The sequence below is a fragment of the Abramis brama genome (assembly GCF_963993115.1).
Source record: "Abramis brama genome assembly, chromosome: 13".
NCBI lineage: Eukaryota > Metazoa > Chordata > Actinopteri > Cypriniformes > Leuciscidae > Abramis > Abramis brama.
Window position 1 is genome coordinate 13,786,546 of NC_139975.1, and position 21,751 is coordinate 13,808,296.

General features: G+C 38.2%; 1 protein-coding gene across 1 annotated transcript in view; it reads left to right on the forward strand.

Moving 5' to 3' along the window:
* Positions 1-3,355: 3,355 nt before the first annotated feature.
* The window catches only part of drp2 (dystrophin related protein 2), a 131,136-nt gene continuing 112,740 nt past the window's right edge, over positions 3,356-21,751 (forward strand). The window contains exon 1 of the mRNA XM_084133974.1: positions 3,356-3,496. The gene's annotated coding sequence lies outside the window, so the exon portion shown is untranslated. The remainder of the gene's footprint in view (positions 3,497-21,751) is intronic.

Consider the following 21,751-nt stretch of genomic DNA (forward strand, 5'->3'; position numbering starts at 1 on the left):
TTTTATTAATTACATTACCCTCTGCTACGGTCTATATACCCTATTATCTGCAAATAGAGTGACATCCATTAGAGGCATTCAGGTCAATCTGGTGCATCACCTGTAAGTGACAGCCTTTTGATTACTTATTCAACTAAGCTGACCTGAAGAAGATTGCTCTTTTATCCTTTCACTTCCGAAGGTTTTTTCCCCTTAGCAAGGTATTGAGGATAAGCCTGGCTCCCTTTAAACCATGTTTGTGACAATCTGCACTGTAAATAAAGCTTATTTGATTCGATTTGACCCACCATCAAAAAGCATTTCATGCTCTTGAAGCCATGTTGAAGTTTATTTGAATGAACGTTCCCGATTCCTAGCAACAAAACTGGTTCGTTATCAGGGCGCAAAGGGAATGACAGAGGAGCTAACATGGTGAATGATGGATTAGCTTGTGTGGTAAATACACTTCAGCATGGTGCCTTACTTAAAGTGACAAGCTCTCTGTTTGTGTAGTTTGTGACTAAACGCCGCTGGTCCTTTGCGGCACAGTTTGGTGCTGGCCTGTACATAGCCTGAGTGTTTTTCACTGTAGTTACTCACTCTGTCATACTGTCTCTATCTCTTCAACCTTCTCCAAGTTTCACTTCCAGGCCACCTGAGACTTCTGGTTGGTGTGAATGTGCAGAGGGGTCTTAAAACGCTCTCGATTCAGCCGGCAGAATGCTTATGTATGGAGCGGAGGCGAACGGGACACTCAGGAGTCCTTAAGTTATCTTTCCTCAAGAATTTAGCACTTGTTTGTGCTTTAACTTTAAAAGGATAATTTGCACAAAAATAATAATAATACAAATAAAAAAAAACTACTCGCCCTCATGTTTTCCAAACCTGAAGGATTTTTTTTTTTAAATTGGGCACAATGTTGTTTTTGGGGTCAGTGGGGTCCTATGGCAGTGCTGTTCAACTGGCAGCCCGCGGGCCAAATCCGACCTGCCAATCATCTCCATCCGGGCCGATGGCACCAAACTCCCTCCTCCTCTTTTCCTGGCGGTGCGGCGAATTTAGTTTGATATTCGCGCTTGACCTGAGAAATGTTTTACGTGCGAATATTTCAGCAGTTATTATATGTGTCCCGAATTTATGTCGACTGAAACAATGATTACCAATCATTCGTGAATGAATCATTCTTTTGGTTCGATTTGTTCTAAACGCGCTTGCATAACGGTCTAAAACTATTCGGATTCATTCGGACCGCTCTGTCACTGAATGATCTGAAGCAGTTTCTCAGTCAGTACAGTAACAACAAATAGCGCTGTTTTCAGTTGTTTCACTAGTTGTTTCAACACGGCCCAGCACAGAGTTGTGTTTACTCCCGGTCACTAATATTAAACAGCGTTGCGACAACCAGTGGGTAGCGTTTCAATTCGACAGACTCCTCTCTGTTACAAACCACAAATCACTCGATGATTTAACTAGTATTACATCGGATGAAACGTTGCCAACATTGCCAACAAAACTGATGAGGAAAGCAGGAGAAACATTGCATCGTGAACGAAATTAGAACACTTTAAATCCCCTAATCACCACCCTTACAAACATTTACCATGAATGTACTGTAGTAATTTACCATGGGTTGGGCAGCAATGTGCAATATTTATATTGAATACTATGTTATAGTGATTTATATTGCATTAATTTATTAGGTGGGTAGAGGAATATATAATTAATTTTTGTTATGAAATTATGTCAGTTTCTTTGCAAAGGTGGGTATAGTTTTTAACCTGTGTTTAAGCATTTTTTTATACATTGGGAGTGAGTAGCCTGTGGTTATCAAGTCTCATTGTCAGAATATTTTCATTTAAGCATAACAATTATAAATAAAATAATTATTATTTCTCACCAATAGCTATGAGTTTGTATAATTCATTTATTTGTTCCAAGGAAAATAGTTGTACACAGCTGTAAATTATCAAGTTTTTATTTATTATGGTTTTATATATCTGCATACTGTTGGGTACCACATTTCCAAGTAAATACCATACTTTTTTTTAGGTTTACTTTAACTTATTTATTGAAACTGTTATGTTTCAATAATAAGCTAAACCCCCAAACCAACCCACCGGCCCACCTCAGCTTTTCGATTTGATAATCTGGCCTTCGAATGAAGCTAGTTGAATAGCCCTGTCCTATGGTGATTTCAGGTCAACTATCTCTTAAATAGTGCTAAATTCTTCCCTTCCCATTGTCTTTGCTTTCATTCAGTTGAAAAGAGATCACTTTGAAACATGTTATGAGAATGATCCATTTGTCAAAATATCATCTTTTGTGTTCTACAGAATAAAAGGTTTGTAACAACATGGCGGTGAATAAATAGTGATGCAATTTTAATTTTTGGGTGAACTACAGTCACAGATACCACAGTGCAAATAACACTAAAGAGCCCCCCCAAAGATGTTAAAATTAATGACTACTTGTAGCTTGTCAGCCCTCAGGAACTCTGGTTCCTGCTCTCATTTGGCCTGTGTTTCTAGAGTCCCTGCACATATCAGTTCACTCATACACAGCTAAGTGACACCACAGCCTTGTGTGCATGACAAGAGACAAGGACATTGGGAAACAGAGAGAGACTTTTACTCTCAGCTGAAACTATAATGTAAATTATGAATGAAAGCTACAGCTCCAAAATAACTGGTCTCGTTGCCTTGGCTAGTTACTACCTACCAGCCACAAATGAAACTTTTATGGAATTTATGCTCACCTATGTACTTGCGCTGACAGTTTTGTATGTGACGCAGCTTCACGTAGCCCTTTTGTAGATGGAACTATGTCCCTTATCCGCTATCGAAATAGGATTTGTGCCCATCGACACTCTTAAAGGTCAGGCGGCAAAGAGACATTAGGGATTACAGAGGAACTCGGCACAGGTGGCAGACCTCGGGCCTAGCCTACAGCTGTTTGTGGCTCGAGAGCACGTCCAGGAAGTAATGAAATCTCAGCTTGGCCGGCAATGCTCATTGGCATTCGCTCACTGTCTGCCTAGCTTTCCCACCATCGGCCATGTGAGCTTGGATGGCTGTTTGGATTGTGTGAACAAAGCATGTTGTCCCCTGATAAGGCAGTCTCCGCTGCTTAGCCATTAGCCAGATTAGCACAACAAGGAGGCCTGGTCAGCAGCATCATGTCAAACTCTGAAATGGGAAAGCTTGGTATCCTGGGCTGAGTTTCATTTGTGAGACATTGCCTTGGCATGCAGCCCAGATTTAAGAGTTTCATGGGGAAGCAATGAGCAGCTGTTTGATTTTCTGTTCGCTTTAGTCTCTTATCGCATCTTCTCTCCGGCAATAGGGTGACGATATGATCTTCTTCTTCCTGTAGGTCCCTGGATACGCAAATTGCCAGGTCTTCTCATCCTCTCCTTTTCGCTCCACTAGCTGCTCCTGGCTTCTGGAGAACGCCTCCTCTCCACGCTGCCTCGGACACCAGGAACCTGCCGCCACGTCAATCACGTCCTCACATCTGGGTAATTAATTTCAAGTGCAAATTGTAGCCGTCTTCACTTGAGAGAGGGTGAGAAGAGATCACACACTCTTCAGTCGGTTTATCCACAGTCCTGAGGCTTTCTGGACTGAGCTTGTTTCTACAGAGCAGTTTGCCATTGAAGCTCTGCTCAAATCTCCAGGGGGGTGATCAGTTTTTTTTATTTTGTTTATGCATCTTTTGAATCCAGGCAACTCACTGTAGGGAATATCAGTCATTTTAGAGCTTCCTGCTTGGCTACATGTCACCTGTGAATTTTCAAAGGACGCTCTTTAGAAGAAGAGACCTTTGTGACTAAGCCAATAGCCTTTGGTGTCTTTCAAAAATACTCTACCGAACCCAATATCTGGAACCTCATGAGACTGGCTTTGTAAACAGAAGACTTTGGCTTTATGAGTTTACCTGTTTCTTCTCTATCTTCTTTCTTCTTTTTTCTTTTTTTTGTGTGCAAATTTCTTTCTCACCCTGCTCAGTCTATGGTGAACTTAAAATGGATTAAGTAGAATTCAAATGAATTGATTTAAAAGAAATTTTATTTTAGCTGTAAAAATCAAAGTTTGTATGCAACCTTTTGGTTTAAAAAGGTTTGAAAAGTTTAAAAACCCTGACGTTTGCAGGTTTGTTAGGCCTTAGAGATAGATGGATGGATAGATGGATAGATGGATGGATAGATAGATGGATAGATGATGCAATTCATTTTTTTTTTTTAAATAGCTAATTACTAATTAACCCTTTCATGCATGAATTATGATAACCTCAGTCAGGATTTTTTTCCTATGTGTTTTTATTGCTCTTAGGGCATGAAAAACAAGAATTGATTTTTATTTTATTTTTTTACAAATTTTTCAAAGAGATCTTCAGATGTCCACTTGAGTGGACAGCATGTGGTTGGTTTAAACTAAAGATATACTGTATTAAATATAAGACAATAATCAAACAGATAAAGTATGTGAATTTAACAAACTAATCAATGCAATTATATCAAAAAATGTGAAAACTATAAAATATATACAAAAAATATAAATGCAAAATATTGTAATGGCTTCATACAACTTCATACAAGTTGCACTTCGCGTATCTTTGATATCAGAACATGAGGACGTGATTCCATCAGAATTTTCTACAGCCTGTCAAGGTACAACTGTGGAAACCACTCAGATGCTCCCTGCAGTGCACCAGAGTATGGAGATTTACCCTTATTAGCTGATAATTCTGATTATGTTCAAGATGGACATGCACATTTCTATCATAGCCCTCCTCTGAGAAAACCTAGCGATACGTTTTTTCAATCTCATCTGAAATGATCAGTGTTGGGGGTAATGCATTACAAGTAACATGCATAACGCATTCAGATTACTTTTTTGATGTTACAAGTAAAGTTATGTGTTACAAGTAACATGCATTACCTAATCAGATTACTTTTTGATCTAACAAGTAATTAACTACAAGTAATGTGCATTACCTAATCAGATTACTTTTTGATGTAACGAGTAAAGAAACGCATTACAAGTAACATGCATTACGTAATCAGATTACATTTTGATGTTATGAGTAAAAAAACGCATTACAATAACGCACATTACATAATCAGATTACTTTTTGATGTTATGAGAAAGGAAACGCATTACAATAACATGCATTATAAAATCAGATTACTTTTTGATCTAACAAGTAATGTAATGCATTACAAGTGTCATACATTATGTAATCACATGACTTTTTTCGATGTCAATGAAAATTACATTCTAATAATACAAATACATTTATTTACAGTAGAAAAAGTCAATGCATATTAAGTTTTTAAGTTTTAAATTTCAAAAACAATATTCACATTATAATTATGAATTGTAGCTGAAATATAGCCATTGCATGCATGACGTCCACTACAGTGGACATGTGATTAATCAGAGTTTTCTCTCAATCTAAAATCAAAACTTGGAAAGTTTTACTGTGATATGACTCATTAGATATTGCTTGATGCTGCAATATTTTTTTTACCTACAAGAGTCTCCTAGGATAGAAGGAATGGGTGGATATTCCGGAGCAACTTGGCATGTCTGTCTGACCCTTGGCCATCTTGGTTTGGAGGGGGGAAAAATCGAAACACAAAGGCTTGCCACTTGGTTGCAATTTATAGGATGATGCACCGGGGTCCAATGAAGTGATTGATGTGCAACTTTGCCATAAAAACCCGTGCAAATTCAAGAAAATGCTTTTTTAATAGCTGTCCACTGTAGTGACCACTATGCGTAATTAGCTCTTTTTAGCTATTAAAGAGCTAGTTATTTTGTGTTCCACTTTTTTTAATTGCATATGCTGATTTCTGTGTTGAGTTACGTGAAATGAAAGTTCTTATCTCCAGTGGAGAACATAATAGTTAAAAGTATGCATAATTGCTCACATAGAGATTGCTGGAACATCTCACCCACACAATCAACCGGATTTCATAGGGCTCACAGACACAGGCTCACAGTCACAAACACACAGGCTCTTTGCGGTAGACAGAATACCCACATTTCCTCTGTGAGCCCTCATTTGGTGAGCTGACCTTGCATGAGCTGCGTCAATCACTCTCTATCTGCCAGTAAATCCTCCCTTATCTTGGGCTTAAACTGACGGAGCACACATCTGCACTGCAGGAGACTGAGGCTGTACAATAAGCCAGGAACAGAGTCAGATTGGCTGAAGCTACTGGAATGATGGGATTGTTTGTTTGTGATTGGCGTATGTTGAAAGTGGGTTCGAGCTCAGGGCATTTACGCAGGAGGGGGCTGAATGGTCCTTAGATGTATTTTGCATGTTCAGGGCAGCTGCGTGGCTGGTTTGAAGGCCAGATTAAATTTTGTGCAGTGCAAAATAAGGAGTTTTGCTGTGCAAATTATGTCCAGCACTGATTTTTATGTGCATTTGCTCTGTTACCTGATTTGCATAATTACTTTGAGATGCACCGGTCGACCGGCCATAAATCGGCACTGGCCGGTTGCCGGTCATGTGTTTGGAGCAAAAACCGTCTGGTTACGATTTATGGCTGGTTTTTAGTTTTATTTTGGCCAAACTCTATTTTGGACTTGCACACACACTGCACTGCGATCATTTCCCAAAATGTAATTTCTGTGGAAATATTACGAAATGGATACGGCTGCAGAGCAAAAACTTTAACAAGCACAGCAAGCTTACTGTTCGTGATGCACGAAATATATTGTTTTATTGCTGATGCTCAGCAGGGTGGTCGATTTAAAGCCGATGTATATAATATAGCGCAGTATAGTTTGAAATCAAGGGTTTATAGTTTGTTGATCATGCGTCTCAGGTGAAGCTGGACTCTTCTGTCCGCATTAAATTCACACGGACTGACCATCACGCACAGAGTAACGCGTTCATGCAGGCTAAAAATGCTTCGATAGATTCGACTAAGTCTGCAAGGTTTGTGAAATTAAATGTCTATTAGATATTAAAAAATTTGTTTAAATGATATAAATGAATATTTAAGAAAGAATGATAATATATAATGATAGTCTATTAATATAAAAGCAAACTAAATATCTAGTTACATATCAGACAAAACTGTTAAACAGAGACCATAACTGATGAAGACGGAGAACGGGAGCACTGTGTGCTCAGGCTCTGCCGTTCTCACGACATCAAAATAAAAGTCTGGTGCGCTGTCAAAATAAATGTCCCGCTTCCAACACATCGTCAAAACAGAAAAACGTGTTGGCTAATGCTTATTAAAGGGGACATATCATGCCAAATGCAGTTTTTTAGCCCTTAAATGCATTTTGTTGTATATTTGCAGTGTTTAGAAGTACAGAAAATATGAAATTATTCTCTTCAGGTGCTTCGTTGATATCTTTATATTCTGTTTTGGTCATATTTTTCAACCTGTTCCGATTTTTCTGTTATCTATGACGTTTTTTGAACTATTACGTCACAGTATTTGCAGAGGAACTGCCAAATAAGGACATTGACTTCCGGCCCACCACTTCGAGCAATCCGCCATTTTTATTTCTCGCTGCAATTTTGTAGTCCAAGCTCAAGGATGCAGAAGTTACGAGAGGGTAAGTTAAAATGATCGGTTGTTGGATGTAGTAACCCACACGCTTCATTACACCGTTTAATGTAGATGAACTGCCGCGCTTGTTACAGGACGCATGTTTAACTGAAAGAACGAGCAGAGACCCGGTCGCGGGCGCGCTCACTCTCTCTCTTCAGAGCCAGGCGAAAGTGTAAACAAGACATCACCGTCTCCAAACTAGACGCTGTCTTGCTCTCTCTCCCTCGCACATATTAATCAAAATAAATCGACACGGTGGTAAAAGGTTGGAAGACCAAAGTTTCATGTGTAAATACAGTAACACACCATTGCGATACATCCATATGAAGACGTTGTTCTGCAGGTTCGTCGTCTTCATTTTCATCTCGCTCCTGCTCCGACTCTGGCTCGAACATGTAAGGCAGGCTGGACAAGTCTTCCGTTGTTGACATTTTGTTAATAACGTGTGAATAAAAAGTTTCTGTGCCGCTAGATAATCGTATCTCTGCTATCAAACTACAAAAATGGCCGAACGGGGTGGAGTTGAACCGAGTGTCACCGCTACAACCTGGAGAGGGGGCGGGGTATGAAGTGTCTCAATTGTATTTAAAGAGACCGCACCAAAACGAGTTGCTCTCAGACGCACATCAGAAAAGGGGTAGAAAAGGGGCCTGTGGAGCTATAATAATGAGGAATTCAGACCCAAGCATTGCAGTTCCGCTTTATATAGACTACAAATGTATGATTTATATGTAAAAAGGAACAATTTAAAAGCATGATATGTCTCCTTTAAAAAAAGCCTAGTCAGAATGTGTAACTCCTTTTGTGAATGTGCTCTTCCTGGAGCAATGCGCTGAAACACTGCAACTAAAGCCAATGAATTCACAATGAAATATTACAATAGTGTTCTCATTATAATTTTATGTAATATGACAGTCCTAATCATAGTTATTATCAGTCATACATTGCTGTTTGAGTTGCGCAAGCTGAAGCGCTGAATAAACACCGGTTTTTTGATGCCCTTTGCTAGCGGGTTTAACTTAACGAAACGCATCCTATATAAGATTAATCAGATATACAAAATAAGCATTTTATTACAAATTATATCTGCACAAAATTACGCAAATGCACAAGTGAACTTGAACTAGTTACATGCAAGTCAGAATGTCTAACGGATGTGGTCTGCCTGGAGCAACACGCTGAAACGTTTTATTTCAATATTATTTTCTTTGTAATGTTATGTAATATGACAGTCCCAGTCGTAGTTATTATTAGTCAGTAGTCATGCATTGCTGTTTGAGCTGTGCACGCCGAAGATGATCACCGGTGCACTTTATGTAAGGGTTAATGCCCGACGAGGTGTCCATTGTCAGGTATTAATGGACGACGGCGAGGCGTGAACCGTCCGACCTGACAATTAATACCTGACAATGGACACCTCGAAGGGCATTAACCCGCTTATACCATGGTCACTTGCCAAATAACACATTTTTAAAACATTAAAAACATTAGAAACATTTTAAAACAGTTTCCCTGGTTACGCCTGACGGTTTATTTAGCAACCGGAGATATTATAGTCCGCTCAGCTCGTAGAACCCTTCAGTTTACTGCCTGTTGCTATGGTTACTCACAGCTGATGTAGCCAGCGCATTTATTTATTAATTTCGAACGTTAAACAGTCAGTTTCACCAGAACTCCTTTACTAGGTGTCCTCTATCACTTTTTAATGGACACCCTGCAGCCAATCAGAATCGAGTATTCACCCAGACCATGGTATAAACCGTGTTAACTCTTAACCAAATGCATCCTACGAGATAAACCAGATGTATATAGGCCTACACAAAATAAACGTAATATTACAACTTACATTTGCACAAAACAAAAGGCTGCGAATGCACACTCACTTTTATTCATGAAGGTATATAGCCTTTTAACGTAAAATGGTCCCAAACATAACTCTAATAATTTTTCCTTGTGTCTGCTGGCGTTACATGTTTCGCGGTTGAGCAGCACGCGCATGACCTTGCTTAATCGATCGTCAATTAATCGTTAGCATCCCTAGTCTGCAGTGCACTCAGTGGAACTGTACATCTCACCGTTGACTGAATGTGTGCTCTGTTTCTCTCCCTCTTGCTCTCTTTCTCTCTGTCACTCTCAGTTATTTGGAATATCATTGGAAACCCCTGTTGTTTTTGTTGCACATTATGTTTTTTAGGTAGGCTATATTTACATGATTGTTATCAGCCATTATTGGATTTTGTTGTTTTTGTTGTTGTTGATATCGGCCGCTATTGGATATTTAAATGTACATGCTTATTTACCCCATTTAGGTTTATCTTTGCTGTCATTAATGCTCAAAGTTACTATTTAAAACATCAATAATACATTGTTATTTGTGGTCTTTAGCAAATCTCAAAATTAAGTAACATCCATTTTCATGTTGCACATTATAATGTTGTGATGCCTAAATTAAGTTGTAGCATTTAAAATGATGATTTTATTTTGTAATTCATTTATTTAAAATAATATATAATTTTAATATCAGGCATAATTCAAAAACAATTATCTGTTTATCGATATTGCCCAGAATTTTTTAACTTTGAATTTTTAATGTTTTTTGCTGTATATTTCAACTTTGTAATCAGTTTATTTGTAGTCTGTCTGTTTCAAGATTACAGTAATAAAATAAATAATGCATATGCAAGGATGCTGAGATATGTGAAAATCTGATGATTTTATTGTGAATTTTTACTCAACTGCCATTGTTGCAGTATGATATCTAGAGACCATGATGAATGTAATTGATATAATTCTGATATATACATAAAACAGCTTAATGACAGCAAATGAAATGAAATGGATGGTTCACCCAAAAATTAATGTCATTATTCATGATTATGATGTTGATGACAATGGTAACAAGGAGGCATTTATGAGCACATCAGAGCACACTCTATTGTATAAATGTCAATTTTTTCAAGTCATTCATTACTTGAATGATTGTCAAAACAAATGTGTTAATCAAACATGCCCTCTTTCTTCTCCTTTCACTCATCAGCTCTACTCTCATCCCCCACCTCTTTCTCCTCCTCATTCTTTTTATTTAAGAAGTTCTCTGTGAATGTTTCTGTTCCTGTTAGTGTAACCTGAAGCTGAGCTAATGTGGCGTCACTGCTGCCCATATGTGGCTGTGTGTGCGTGTCTCTGACGTACAGAGACATAAGGTGCTAGCCTGCAGACTTGGAGATGCTAGAATTCTTTCCCTACCTGTGTCAGCATGGGGTTCACGATACTTTGCTCAATCTGACGCTGATAAGCTTTTATCTTGTATTTTTGTTGGGGGAAGATTTGTTTTTGTTTACAATTAGATTGATTGAGTTCTGTTGACATGAATTTCCTGTGTTTGTCTATATATAAGTTGGTTCATTGACATTCTGTTAAGGTGTACTGCTTTCTGTAGATATCTAAAAGTGGAAGCATTTTCTCAGAAAATAACAATGCTTTATGTGTGTCTGTGTATGTCATTGTGAAATCAAGCAAAAGTCTGACTGGATGCACTGGATGTGTGCAATTAAATGCACATCAGTGGGCAGGCATTCAGATAAGATTAACAGGACATGACATTTTCTTGGTTGAAGACAGATGCGTGCTCCATTTCTTGCCTGACATTTGCCTCCTTTTTTGATGGCAGATTTACACAAATTCATTAGCATTTTTCCTCATGACATCCAAATTGTGCATTCACATAGTAAAAAAAAAGACTTAATTATATTAACCTAATTATAACGTAATGACAAGGAGAAATGGAAGGAGTCATTCAGGGTCAAATTCAGGGTCAAAGTAATGAAATTGTTATACAGTTTTAAACGACACTATAATTTCTAGACAATTGCATTTGCATTGCAATTCTATTTGTGAACAGGTGTAAAGAGCACTGGCTACACAGTGCATGCATATGAATAAATATTATATTATACTGATGTGCATGTATACAGTACTGTTCAGTGTTGTTTGGAAATCTGTTACGTTGTTCCTATTGACTTAATTTCTATTGACACATTAAAGCAAAAGACACAACATCTTAAAATAAATTGTGAATCTGTGTCTGTACAGTACAGTTATTTATATTAATTTACGGTTTAGGGATAGGGTTGGGAATCTTAAGAAATTTTCCAGTTTCGGTTTCGGTTCCGGTTCCCATTCAATAAAAATTATTAAAACAACTGATAAAAATTAGTAGTAAGGGAAAAATGCACAATCTTTTTGTGTTTATTTCTTATACTTGTCAAATGAGTTTGTTAAATGTCAACAAATTCAACATATTATTTAGCAATTTTTGCAAAAATACATTTTTCTCAAGGAAAATTTCTGCGTTCTCTAGGAGAATTTGGGATCTCTCCTAGCTTATTGTATCTCCAGCAGTGGAGAATACCCTCTAAAAAGGGTAGAATATGCTTGAATACACATGTAAGATCCAGACAGGTGAAACAAGAATATTTTTAAAATTGGTTTGAATGATTGATTCATAAAGACTTCACTTACTTCATTACTGGATGAATCAGCGCTCTAGCGGTTCAGAACTGCATGCGTCTTGCGGAAGAACATTGTAGCCAGAGCTACTTCTCTCTGTTTATGTCTGACAAGTCACACAGGTACTGGGATACTCCGCAGTGGTGCTGACCTGACCGGTGTAAAGTAGTCCGAGAATAAACGCTTATTACAGGCTTACCGTAGTGATTCAGGATAAGACAAAAACACGGTTGGAAAAAAGGCATTCATGATGTACTCGCTCATTATATAAATTTTGTAAATTCTGAACACAAAAAAGTTACGGACTGCAGCTTTAACAGTCGTCTTTATGAATGTTTTGAAGCATCAGATGTAATCGATACACTTGTTATTTGAAGCGACTTTCAAAAGGTGATTTACTCTATTTTGGTTGCTACCATAGACATCAGTGTTTATACTCAAACCATAAACTTACCTCCGTACTTCTGTGAAACACTGTGAAAATAAAGCTGTTTCATATATTGACAACGCAAACAGATTTGAATGTTCTGGTGTGAAGTTTTTGTTATTTAGGAATAAGATCGCGTGGGTGTTTGAATCGAGATCGAGATCTTTTAAAGATTAATCGTGCAGCTCTACTGTCTTTTTATACTCTCTCTCTCTACGTTGATATCTGACTCAAAATGTATATGAGTAGCCCGAGGGCTTTTCAGTGTATTCATGAGGTGAGACATCGCTATTAAAGGATAAGCTCCTAGCACTTCGCCTACACATCGCACCAGAATCGTTTTCGGAACCGAAACTTAGGATAAGAACCTATTCTCGGTTCCCAACCCCATTTACAGAGTACTCTACAATACTTTAAGATTTGTCTGATTGCCTATAACTTGCACAGGTCTGTGTTTAATTTAAAGAGAAATCTGCAATATTTTGTTCTTACTGGTCATTCGCAGCATTCTGACGTGAAATATTTTTCTATAGTGATAAAAAAATGTATCGTATCTTTATATTACTATACTTTACCCATTGTTCTTGCTGGTCGTTATTGCATAAGAAAACCCTTCAGGATAATGTAAAACTCCTCTGCAACAGTTTATTTTGTACTTACATATATATACACACACACACACACACACATATTTGTGTGTGTATGTGTATATATATTTTCAGGTAGCTTTGCAGGAAGGTTTCTTCAAGCGTCTTGGAGACATTCCCGCAGTTCTTCTGGATTTAGTCTGTCTCAGTTTATTCTGTTTCTTCATGTAATCACAGACGGACTCAATGATGGTGAGATCAGATCATCCTGGCTGTTGTCAGATTCCTTGTGCATACAGAAATCTCACTGGATTATTACAATTAATGGCAAAAAGAATGTTTTGAAATGTAAACTGATATTTCCTACTGACACACTACAGCAAAAGATATAAATAACTGACTTTGAAACCATTTTTGTTGTGGGGGGTGGGGGGTGGGGGGGTATTAACACACACACACACACACACACACACACACACACACACACACACACACACACACACACACACACACACACACATATATATATATATATATGTGTGTGTGTGTGTGTGTGTGTGTGTGTATATATGTGTGTGTGTGTATATATATATGTATATGTATGTATGTATGTGTGTATGTATAAAGGAACCATATTACAATAAGGTGGAAACTTTAGAGTATTTTTAAAGAGATTTCTTTGTACCACACTGGGCTTTTCAATGGTACAGTAGGTCACAGCTAAGGGTTGTAGAGTCTGAGACTAAACATTTGAGCTTCAGGTTTTTCATCCCACTCAGGAAGAGAAAGTGCTGCCACTACTGCTTCAAGAGGAGCCACAACAAAACCTTTAATTACGATAGAATTAATCCTCTCCACAAAATGCTGAGACTGAGTGCAGACCATGCCTTATTTTGGCTTAGTTTAGATCCCCGCCAGGGGTTAGGAGCCATTAAACGTGGCCTCTCCATGTGTGGACTTTTTTTTTTCTTCCTTTTTGGCTGAGCACGTTGTCTTTTCATTAGCTTGTTCCCAAGCATCCTTTTATTTCTTCCATGAGTCTGAAGTGTCAGTGTGCTCCCATATGAATCAATCAATGTAATTATTTGCTTGATTGAACCCCTTAATTATTTTTTGCTGATTTGTTTCAGGAACAGCTGAATATTCAGAGGATACTCTTGAGTGAGGTTGAGTATTTTAAGAGGTTGGCAAATCAAATGACTCCACATAACTTAATCTTACTAACTTAGCAAAGAACCAGGATGTTTGCAGGAACCGGAATTAATTACTGGTCGCATAGCTGCTAGCTGGAATGTAGGAGCAGCAATAAATAGCCCATGCTAAAGGAGAGATTAATCATTCACAGAGTGCTACTCTAGTGGAGAGGGACCTCTCTAATGTCACATGCCTCATGTACATTATTAACACAAATACTCGTAAATAAGAGCCTGCCTACCATGTGTGGCTTTTCTTGACATGGGATAATGCGCGATTGAGCAGGAGAGCCAGACAGATGAAAAATTGCATGTACAGTAAATTGAAGTGCTGTTATATTAGGCAAATATCCTCACCATTTCCCACTTCACAGTGTCAGCAGATGGAAGGCTGCAAAATTGAGTGCCCCCCCATGAGGGATAGTTTCCCACACCTGAATGCCGGCATATAAATTACACAGAGCTCTACCATTTCACCACCACAAACACTGATGGGTGGCTGAAGAACTTATGTGGTTTGTGGAAATTGAACAAATAAGTTAATACAGTCTCATGGTGATTTTTTTTTTTTTTTTTTTTACCTAGTGATCTTTTCGCATTGACAGGCTCGACTGAAATGTGGGCCATTTCCTGTTATTTGCGAGTGGTCTATGCATGCCCTCAGGGGTTTTATCAGGAATACAGCATTCTAATGAATGTATTCATCATGGTATTTTCTCTATAGGGTGGTAATTCACTCTACCGTGGATGGTGTGGCGCTAACTCTAGCGTTAGAGGCTGCAGTAAGATGGTGATTTAGCAGGCTGTCACATCGCACCCAGAGGGCAAGCTCCAGTTTTTGCCATCGTTCTCTGGGCCATAAATAATTCCCATCGTGCTGCTGTGTGATGGCTTCCCTTAATGGTGCCAGGCAGCATGCCGTGACTGGTCACTGTCAACCGTCTCCACCTGAGACCCACAAACACTGTGGAACTGAAGTCTAAAATCCAGCGCCACTGCTCAAAGCAAGCCCACTTCTGGCCACTACCACTGAGGACTTATCCAATATAGAGCTGTTCATGTAAACGATGTTCTTTTGGACAGGTCCGCCTCAGGCCCAATGATAGAGAAAAGAATGTGTTTACCCTTGAGGAACCAGTTCTACTGCACAGTTTTTTTTTTTAGGAATACTGACATGCTATCAGTGTATTGAATCATAAAGCTCTAGGAGACACGCCAGGGGACTGGAGCTGGGAGATGTGGAACTCCTTGACAAACATGAATGTATTCTGCCTTCTGCCTTTTTATCACATGCAGCTCTACTGCAGTCATCCAAACACTTCCTGTAGTAATTGTGGTATCCTTGTGGTCTAATAAAAAAGAAGAAAAGAATAGGCACTTCTTAATTTGCACTTTATCCATCCAAAATAGTGGGGCCTATTCAGTATTAGAAATTAAGTTGTTAAATTTAAAGGGATAGTTAATCCAAAACTGAAAATCCTGTCATCATTTACTCATGTTGTTCCAAACCTGTATGACTTACTTTCTTTCGTGGAAAATAGAAGATATTTTAAAAAAATCCAACTTTTTCTGAAATTTCTTTGTTGTACTCTGCTCACTATATGAGGTTGAATAAATGATGACAGAATTTTATTTATGTATTTATTTTGCGTGAAATAGCCCTTTAGGTGAACAACCAGATCACTGTCAGTGAATTAAACTCCTAATCTGCATCAGTGTAATTTGTAAATGAATCATTGCACTGCATTTCTCAAAAGCATTGTTAGCTTAAGGGCCCTTTCACAGCTACCTTGTTTGGTCCGGACTTTCGGACTTTTCAGTTTGGTCCGAATAAAAATTACAGGTGTGAAACCTCCCCCGGACCAAACAGACGAAATTTGGTCCGACGAAAAGAGGTAGTCTCGGTCCGGATCAAACTGAACAAAGGTTTGGTTCATTTCTAGTGTGAAAGCATTTTCTGTATGGTTCGGACTTTCAGACCATTTACAGGAATTCCGGTGGTTCTCGCGTAGCCTAAACAACTGAAAAAGAATATTTATGTGCAGATCTGTCAGTCCTGCCCACAGTGTTTCTTCCAGCACACACACACACACACACACACATTTTTCCTGCATCCTGCCGGCGACGATAAAATGTTCGCACAACGAGGACGTTCATTTGGCGAATTTGAACTCATCTCGAGTATAGTTTGTACTGCAGGGAGTAATGCCATATTAATGAAATCGTGGAAACGATATGCGTCTGGTTTTCAAACCAATCAATGTCAAGATGCAGCCCATATAGATGATTGTTGTTTTATTGTTTTATTGTTTTATTTGGATCCCCATTAGCTCCCACTATGGTGGTCGCTAGTCTTCCTGGGGTCCACTGAAATCACAATACAAAAATACAAAATTCAATTAATCAATTACATCAGTAAGATCTATGAAAACTATACGATATATTAGCTGCCATGACACACATTCAAAAGGACAGTACAAATTATGCAGTTATGTAAAAAGCAACATCTATTCAACATGCAATTTAAACAATTTAAAACAAAACATGCAAAAATAAAAATAGATAATACTTTCACTCCTGTAATCTCTGTTTTATTGTTTTCTTAAAAGAAAATTGACTTTTGATTTCCCTGACACTGGATGGAAGTAAGTTCCACTCTACAGCCCCTCTGTATACAATAGTTTTCTTCATAAAATTACATCTTGGACTAGGAGTAATCATTATCTTGTTGCTGACTGAGCGTGTCACATGCTCATGACCATATCCACTAAACAATATTTTTTTCTTTTATAAAGTTATATGCTTCATTAGCCATGACCTTGTGCATGAGCAACAGAAGATTATATTTTACTTTTGCCTCTACTGTTAACCAAGATAATTTAATATGCATCTCACGCACACTAGCGCGAAAAGAACAGTGCAGAGCTACTCTGGCTGCTCTATTCTGTGCAATTTGAAGTTTTCTTAGATGTTTTTGGGCCGCACTAGTCCAAACTACTGGACAGTAATATAAGTGAGACAGAACAAGACTTTGAACGACATTTTTCAATGTAGCAGTTGGACAATATACAGAGCATTTTCTGGACATAGCGCTACCCCTGCCCATCTTACTGACTGACAATGTGGTCAATCTGGTCTGACCAAGATAATAAATTATCTAGTCTAACACCCAGCAGTTTAAATCTGATAACCTGATCAACCACATTGCTCTCTATATGCAGATTAAGTGAGGTGATACTTGGTAACATGTATCTATTGCAAAATATCATACATTTAGTTTTGGAAATATTCAGTACCAATTTATTCTTTTTCACCCAGTCCACTACTGTATTTAACTCATGCTGAAGATTCTCATTGAGTTCAGGTAATGTTGATGCTGCAGTGAACAAAGTAGCATCATCAGCATACATAACAACACTAGCCTTTCTAAAAACATATGGAAAATCATTTATAAATATTGAGAATAAAAGTGGACCCAGGCAGCTTCCTTGTGCTATGCCGCATGATGTTGTTAAACAGTTGGAAAAACTACCATTGAAAAAAACCTGTTGCGTCCTATTGGAAAGATAACTATGCACCCAGGTCAGTGCTGAATGTGAAAAACCATATGCTTTAAGTTTGGCTATGAGAAGACTATGATCTATTACATTAAAAGCTGCTGTAAAGTCCAAAAACACAGCTCCTACTAGTTTCCCTTCATCCAAACATGTTAGCCACTCCTCTGTCATTTGTGCTAGAGCAGTGTTTGTGGAAAAGCCTTGTCTATATGCATGTTGGAACTTTGTCATCAATTCATTTGTACTGAAATAATCCATTATTTGATTAAAGATGATCTTCTCCAAAATTTTGCTTAACACTAGGAGTGAACTAATTGGTCTGCTATTTGATCCAGTAAAGCCCGCTTTTGCATCTTTAAGAAGGGGTATAATTTTTGACTGTTTCCAAAGCTCAGGAAAAGTACCACTCAAAACGGACCTATTAAAAATGTGACTTATAGGTTTTGAAAGCTGAGTCGCAGCTACTTTAAGTATTCTTCCTTCCAAATGATCTATACCTGCAGATGTGTCAATAGATAGACCCTGTAGCAGCTTCTCTACGGCATCCTGAGTTACAGTATTGAATTGGAAATGGCAATTTTTGCCCTGCATTATGTTATCAACCAATTTCCGGCATGCATCACTGTCAGTTTTGTTCATGTCAGATCTTAAATTATCCACTTTTCTTGTAAAAAAATTGTTAAAATAATTTGCAATATCATGTGGCTTCGTAATGAACTGCCCCTCACATTCAACAAATTTTGGGGATGGCTTTGGCTTCTTGCACATTAATACATTCAGTATTTTCCACAGTTTTTTCCCATCATTCACAGAGTTATAAATTTTCTGTTTAAAATAACCACTCTTTTTACTATGATTTAGTTTTGTGACTTTGTTTCTTAGTGTGCAGTACGTCTTCCTATCTTCAGGCTTCCCTGTTTTTTGAGCAACTGCTTTGGCTTTATCCCTTTGAAGCATCAATGATCTCAATTCATTATCCAGCCATGGAGCACTGTTACTTCTTATTGACCTTTTCCTAAGGGGAGCATGCATATTAACTAATTTCATTAATTTATCCATAAACATATTTAAAGCAGTGTTGACATTCTGTTCTTCAAGAACATCTGACCATTCCATATTATTAGTGTCTAATATAAATAAATCTGGGTTAAACCTTTTAAAGGACCTGCGGAGAACAATTCTGACTCAGTTTTTCTTGATAAAGCAATCAGATTGTGGTCACTACACCCCACAGCTTTGGAAACTGTTTGTGAACAAAGCTCTGGTATATTAGTGAATATCAGATCAATGCATGTAGATGTATTCCTGCCATCGATACCTACAGAGATTCTAGTGGGCTGAATAACAAGCTGGGTGAAATTACAGAGACTGGCCATTAAGGAAAGTTTTTTTGCGTAAGGGACAAAATTTGGAGAACCAATCTATGTTAAAATCCCCTAAAAGAAACGTGTCTTTACTTTCATCAGACACTCTATCTACAATTTCACATATTTTGTCTAAGTAACTTACATGAGCGCTTGGGGGGGGGGATAACAGCATCCAACTAAAAAAGGCTTAGAGTGAGGGATGTGGATCTGTATCCATATTATTTCAACATCAACACACATTATATCATTCCTTGGCAGGACTACAATACTATCTTTAATGTATAATGCTACACCTCCACCATGTTTATCCCGGTCTCTTCTGTACAGGTTATAGCCATCAACTGCAACAACAGAGTTATCAAAACTGCCATCCAAATGGGTTTCTGTCAATGCTAAGATACTGTATGAATATTCTCCGATTGACAAAGTGTAATTATTTCTTCAACTTTGTTTCTGAGGCTACATATGTTTAAATGGGCCAGAACTAGACCCTTTTTAGAAAACTTTAGCAAAGATGATTGTATTTTCTTTCTGCCTATATTCATAGTTAAAAATGTAAAAATGTACAGATAATTTAAAATAACACGCTTCATGTTCTAAAATGCCCTTTAAGTTATACATTCTCTGTATGTCAATCTTTTGGCCCAATGACATACCTCAGCCATGCTCTTTCACCCCTTTCCCTCGCAGCCTTCAGCTTTGGCCAGAGTTCTTTTCTTTTCTGTTGCACTGCCCCAGAGAAATCCTCATTTATGTAGATATTGGTCCCCTTCAGCTTTTTAACAGAAGAGAGGATATGCTGTTTGTCTTTGATGACTTTGATGATGACGACAGGACGCAAGTACGTCATGTAAAGTTCTTTAGTGCGCTCGCATCATTGCAATGTGAAACCAAACCAAAACTAACCGAATGTATACAATGTATCAAAATATGAACTTTGGTTCGGACCTTGGTGCGGACTTTCAGGTGTGAAAACGCCCTAAGTAGAAATATTTGGCATCAATGGTCCCTGCAATTTGCCTTGACTTTGGGTAATGCAGCTCTGACTGGTTTTGTGAACTTGACAAATTCATTGAAAAGGTTCAACTCAATAGAACAGTTCGTTCATGAATCGGACATTGCTTCCCTTGTTAAAGGGTTAGTTCTCCCATAAATGAAAATTCTGTCAGTAATTACTCACCCTCTTGTTGTTCCAAACCCGTAAGACTTTCGTTCATCTTCGGAACACAAATCAAGATATTTTTGATGAAATCTGAGGTGGCCAACGCTGGTCATGTGTGTAATGCATGTGATGCTGGCCTATAGTGAGCCTACGTTCTGACGTACAACACAGAAGCGCTGCTACACTACGTGAATTCACTCAGGCCCAAGCAGAAGAAAATGAATAGTTGAATAAAGTCATTATTTTTGTTTGTTTTTTGCGCACAAAAAGTATTCTCGTAGCTTGATAAACTTATGGTTGAGCCACTGTAGTCACTTGGACTATTTTAACAATGTCTTTACTAACTTTTCTGGGCCGGCAAGTTTCGATCCCATAGAAGCCTATGGAGGATTTCAGATTTCATCAAAAATATCTTCATTTGTGTTCCGAAGATGAATGAAAGTCTTACGGGGTCGGAACCACATAAGGGTGAGTAATTACTGACAGATTTTTCATTTTTGGGTGAACTAACCCTTTAACATAATTGCTGAAAGGAGAGTTAGGGCGGATTTTCAGTTAAGGTTAAAAATTGGGTCTGTTCCTAACATAAATCTTGCAACTTCAGGAGACTTGGAATAGAGTGCAGAGGTATATCGATCACTTCTGTAGTGTATTTTTGCCATCTTGGAGATTGACAGCCTCAGTCCTCAATCATTTTAATTATATTAAACCAAATGATTGGTCTGGATATTCTTAAATTCACCTTTTAACAGAAGAAAAAACAATAATACGTGATTAAAACAGCATGAGAGTGATTAAATAATGGCAGAATGTACAGATTTTCTGTAATGCACTGAACTGAACCTCTACTGTCCCAGGGGTTTGCCTGAGCTGAAGTATTGAACAGGCCGTTTGGTTCTCTGTATGAGGCAAGAAAATAAGTTATGAGAGAGAATGTAGCTGACCTGCAAAGCAATGCAGAGAGTGAGCCTGATGGTAGAGGGACAGAATGAAAGGAGACGACAGAAGAAGAGAGAGATAGTGCTCTTCTCTTCCATCGTAACTGGTGAGGCACACACTGACTGTTGTGGCATCGCTGTGATCTTCAAAGTCACTCACACTAACCTTGCTCAGGAGGGGCAACATGTAAGCTGCCCTCAGGCGAGGAAAGCTTTGCTACTTCAAAGTTTTTCTACACTTATATCTCTTTCTTTCTCATTTCTACCCTCTCCAAACCCCATGTTCTTTTTCATTTACTCTAACAAGAGAATGCCAAATGAAGCTTTGTTCAAGGCTGGATTAGATTAGTGACATAAAGGTTACAGCGGGTAATTAAAATTTCCGCCAGCACAGTCACAATATATCACAGTCTCACTTTTTTAGGGTACAACTGGCAGTTTCTG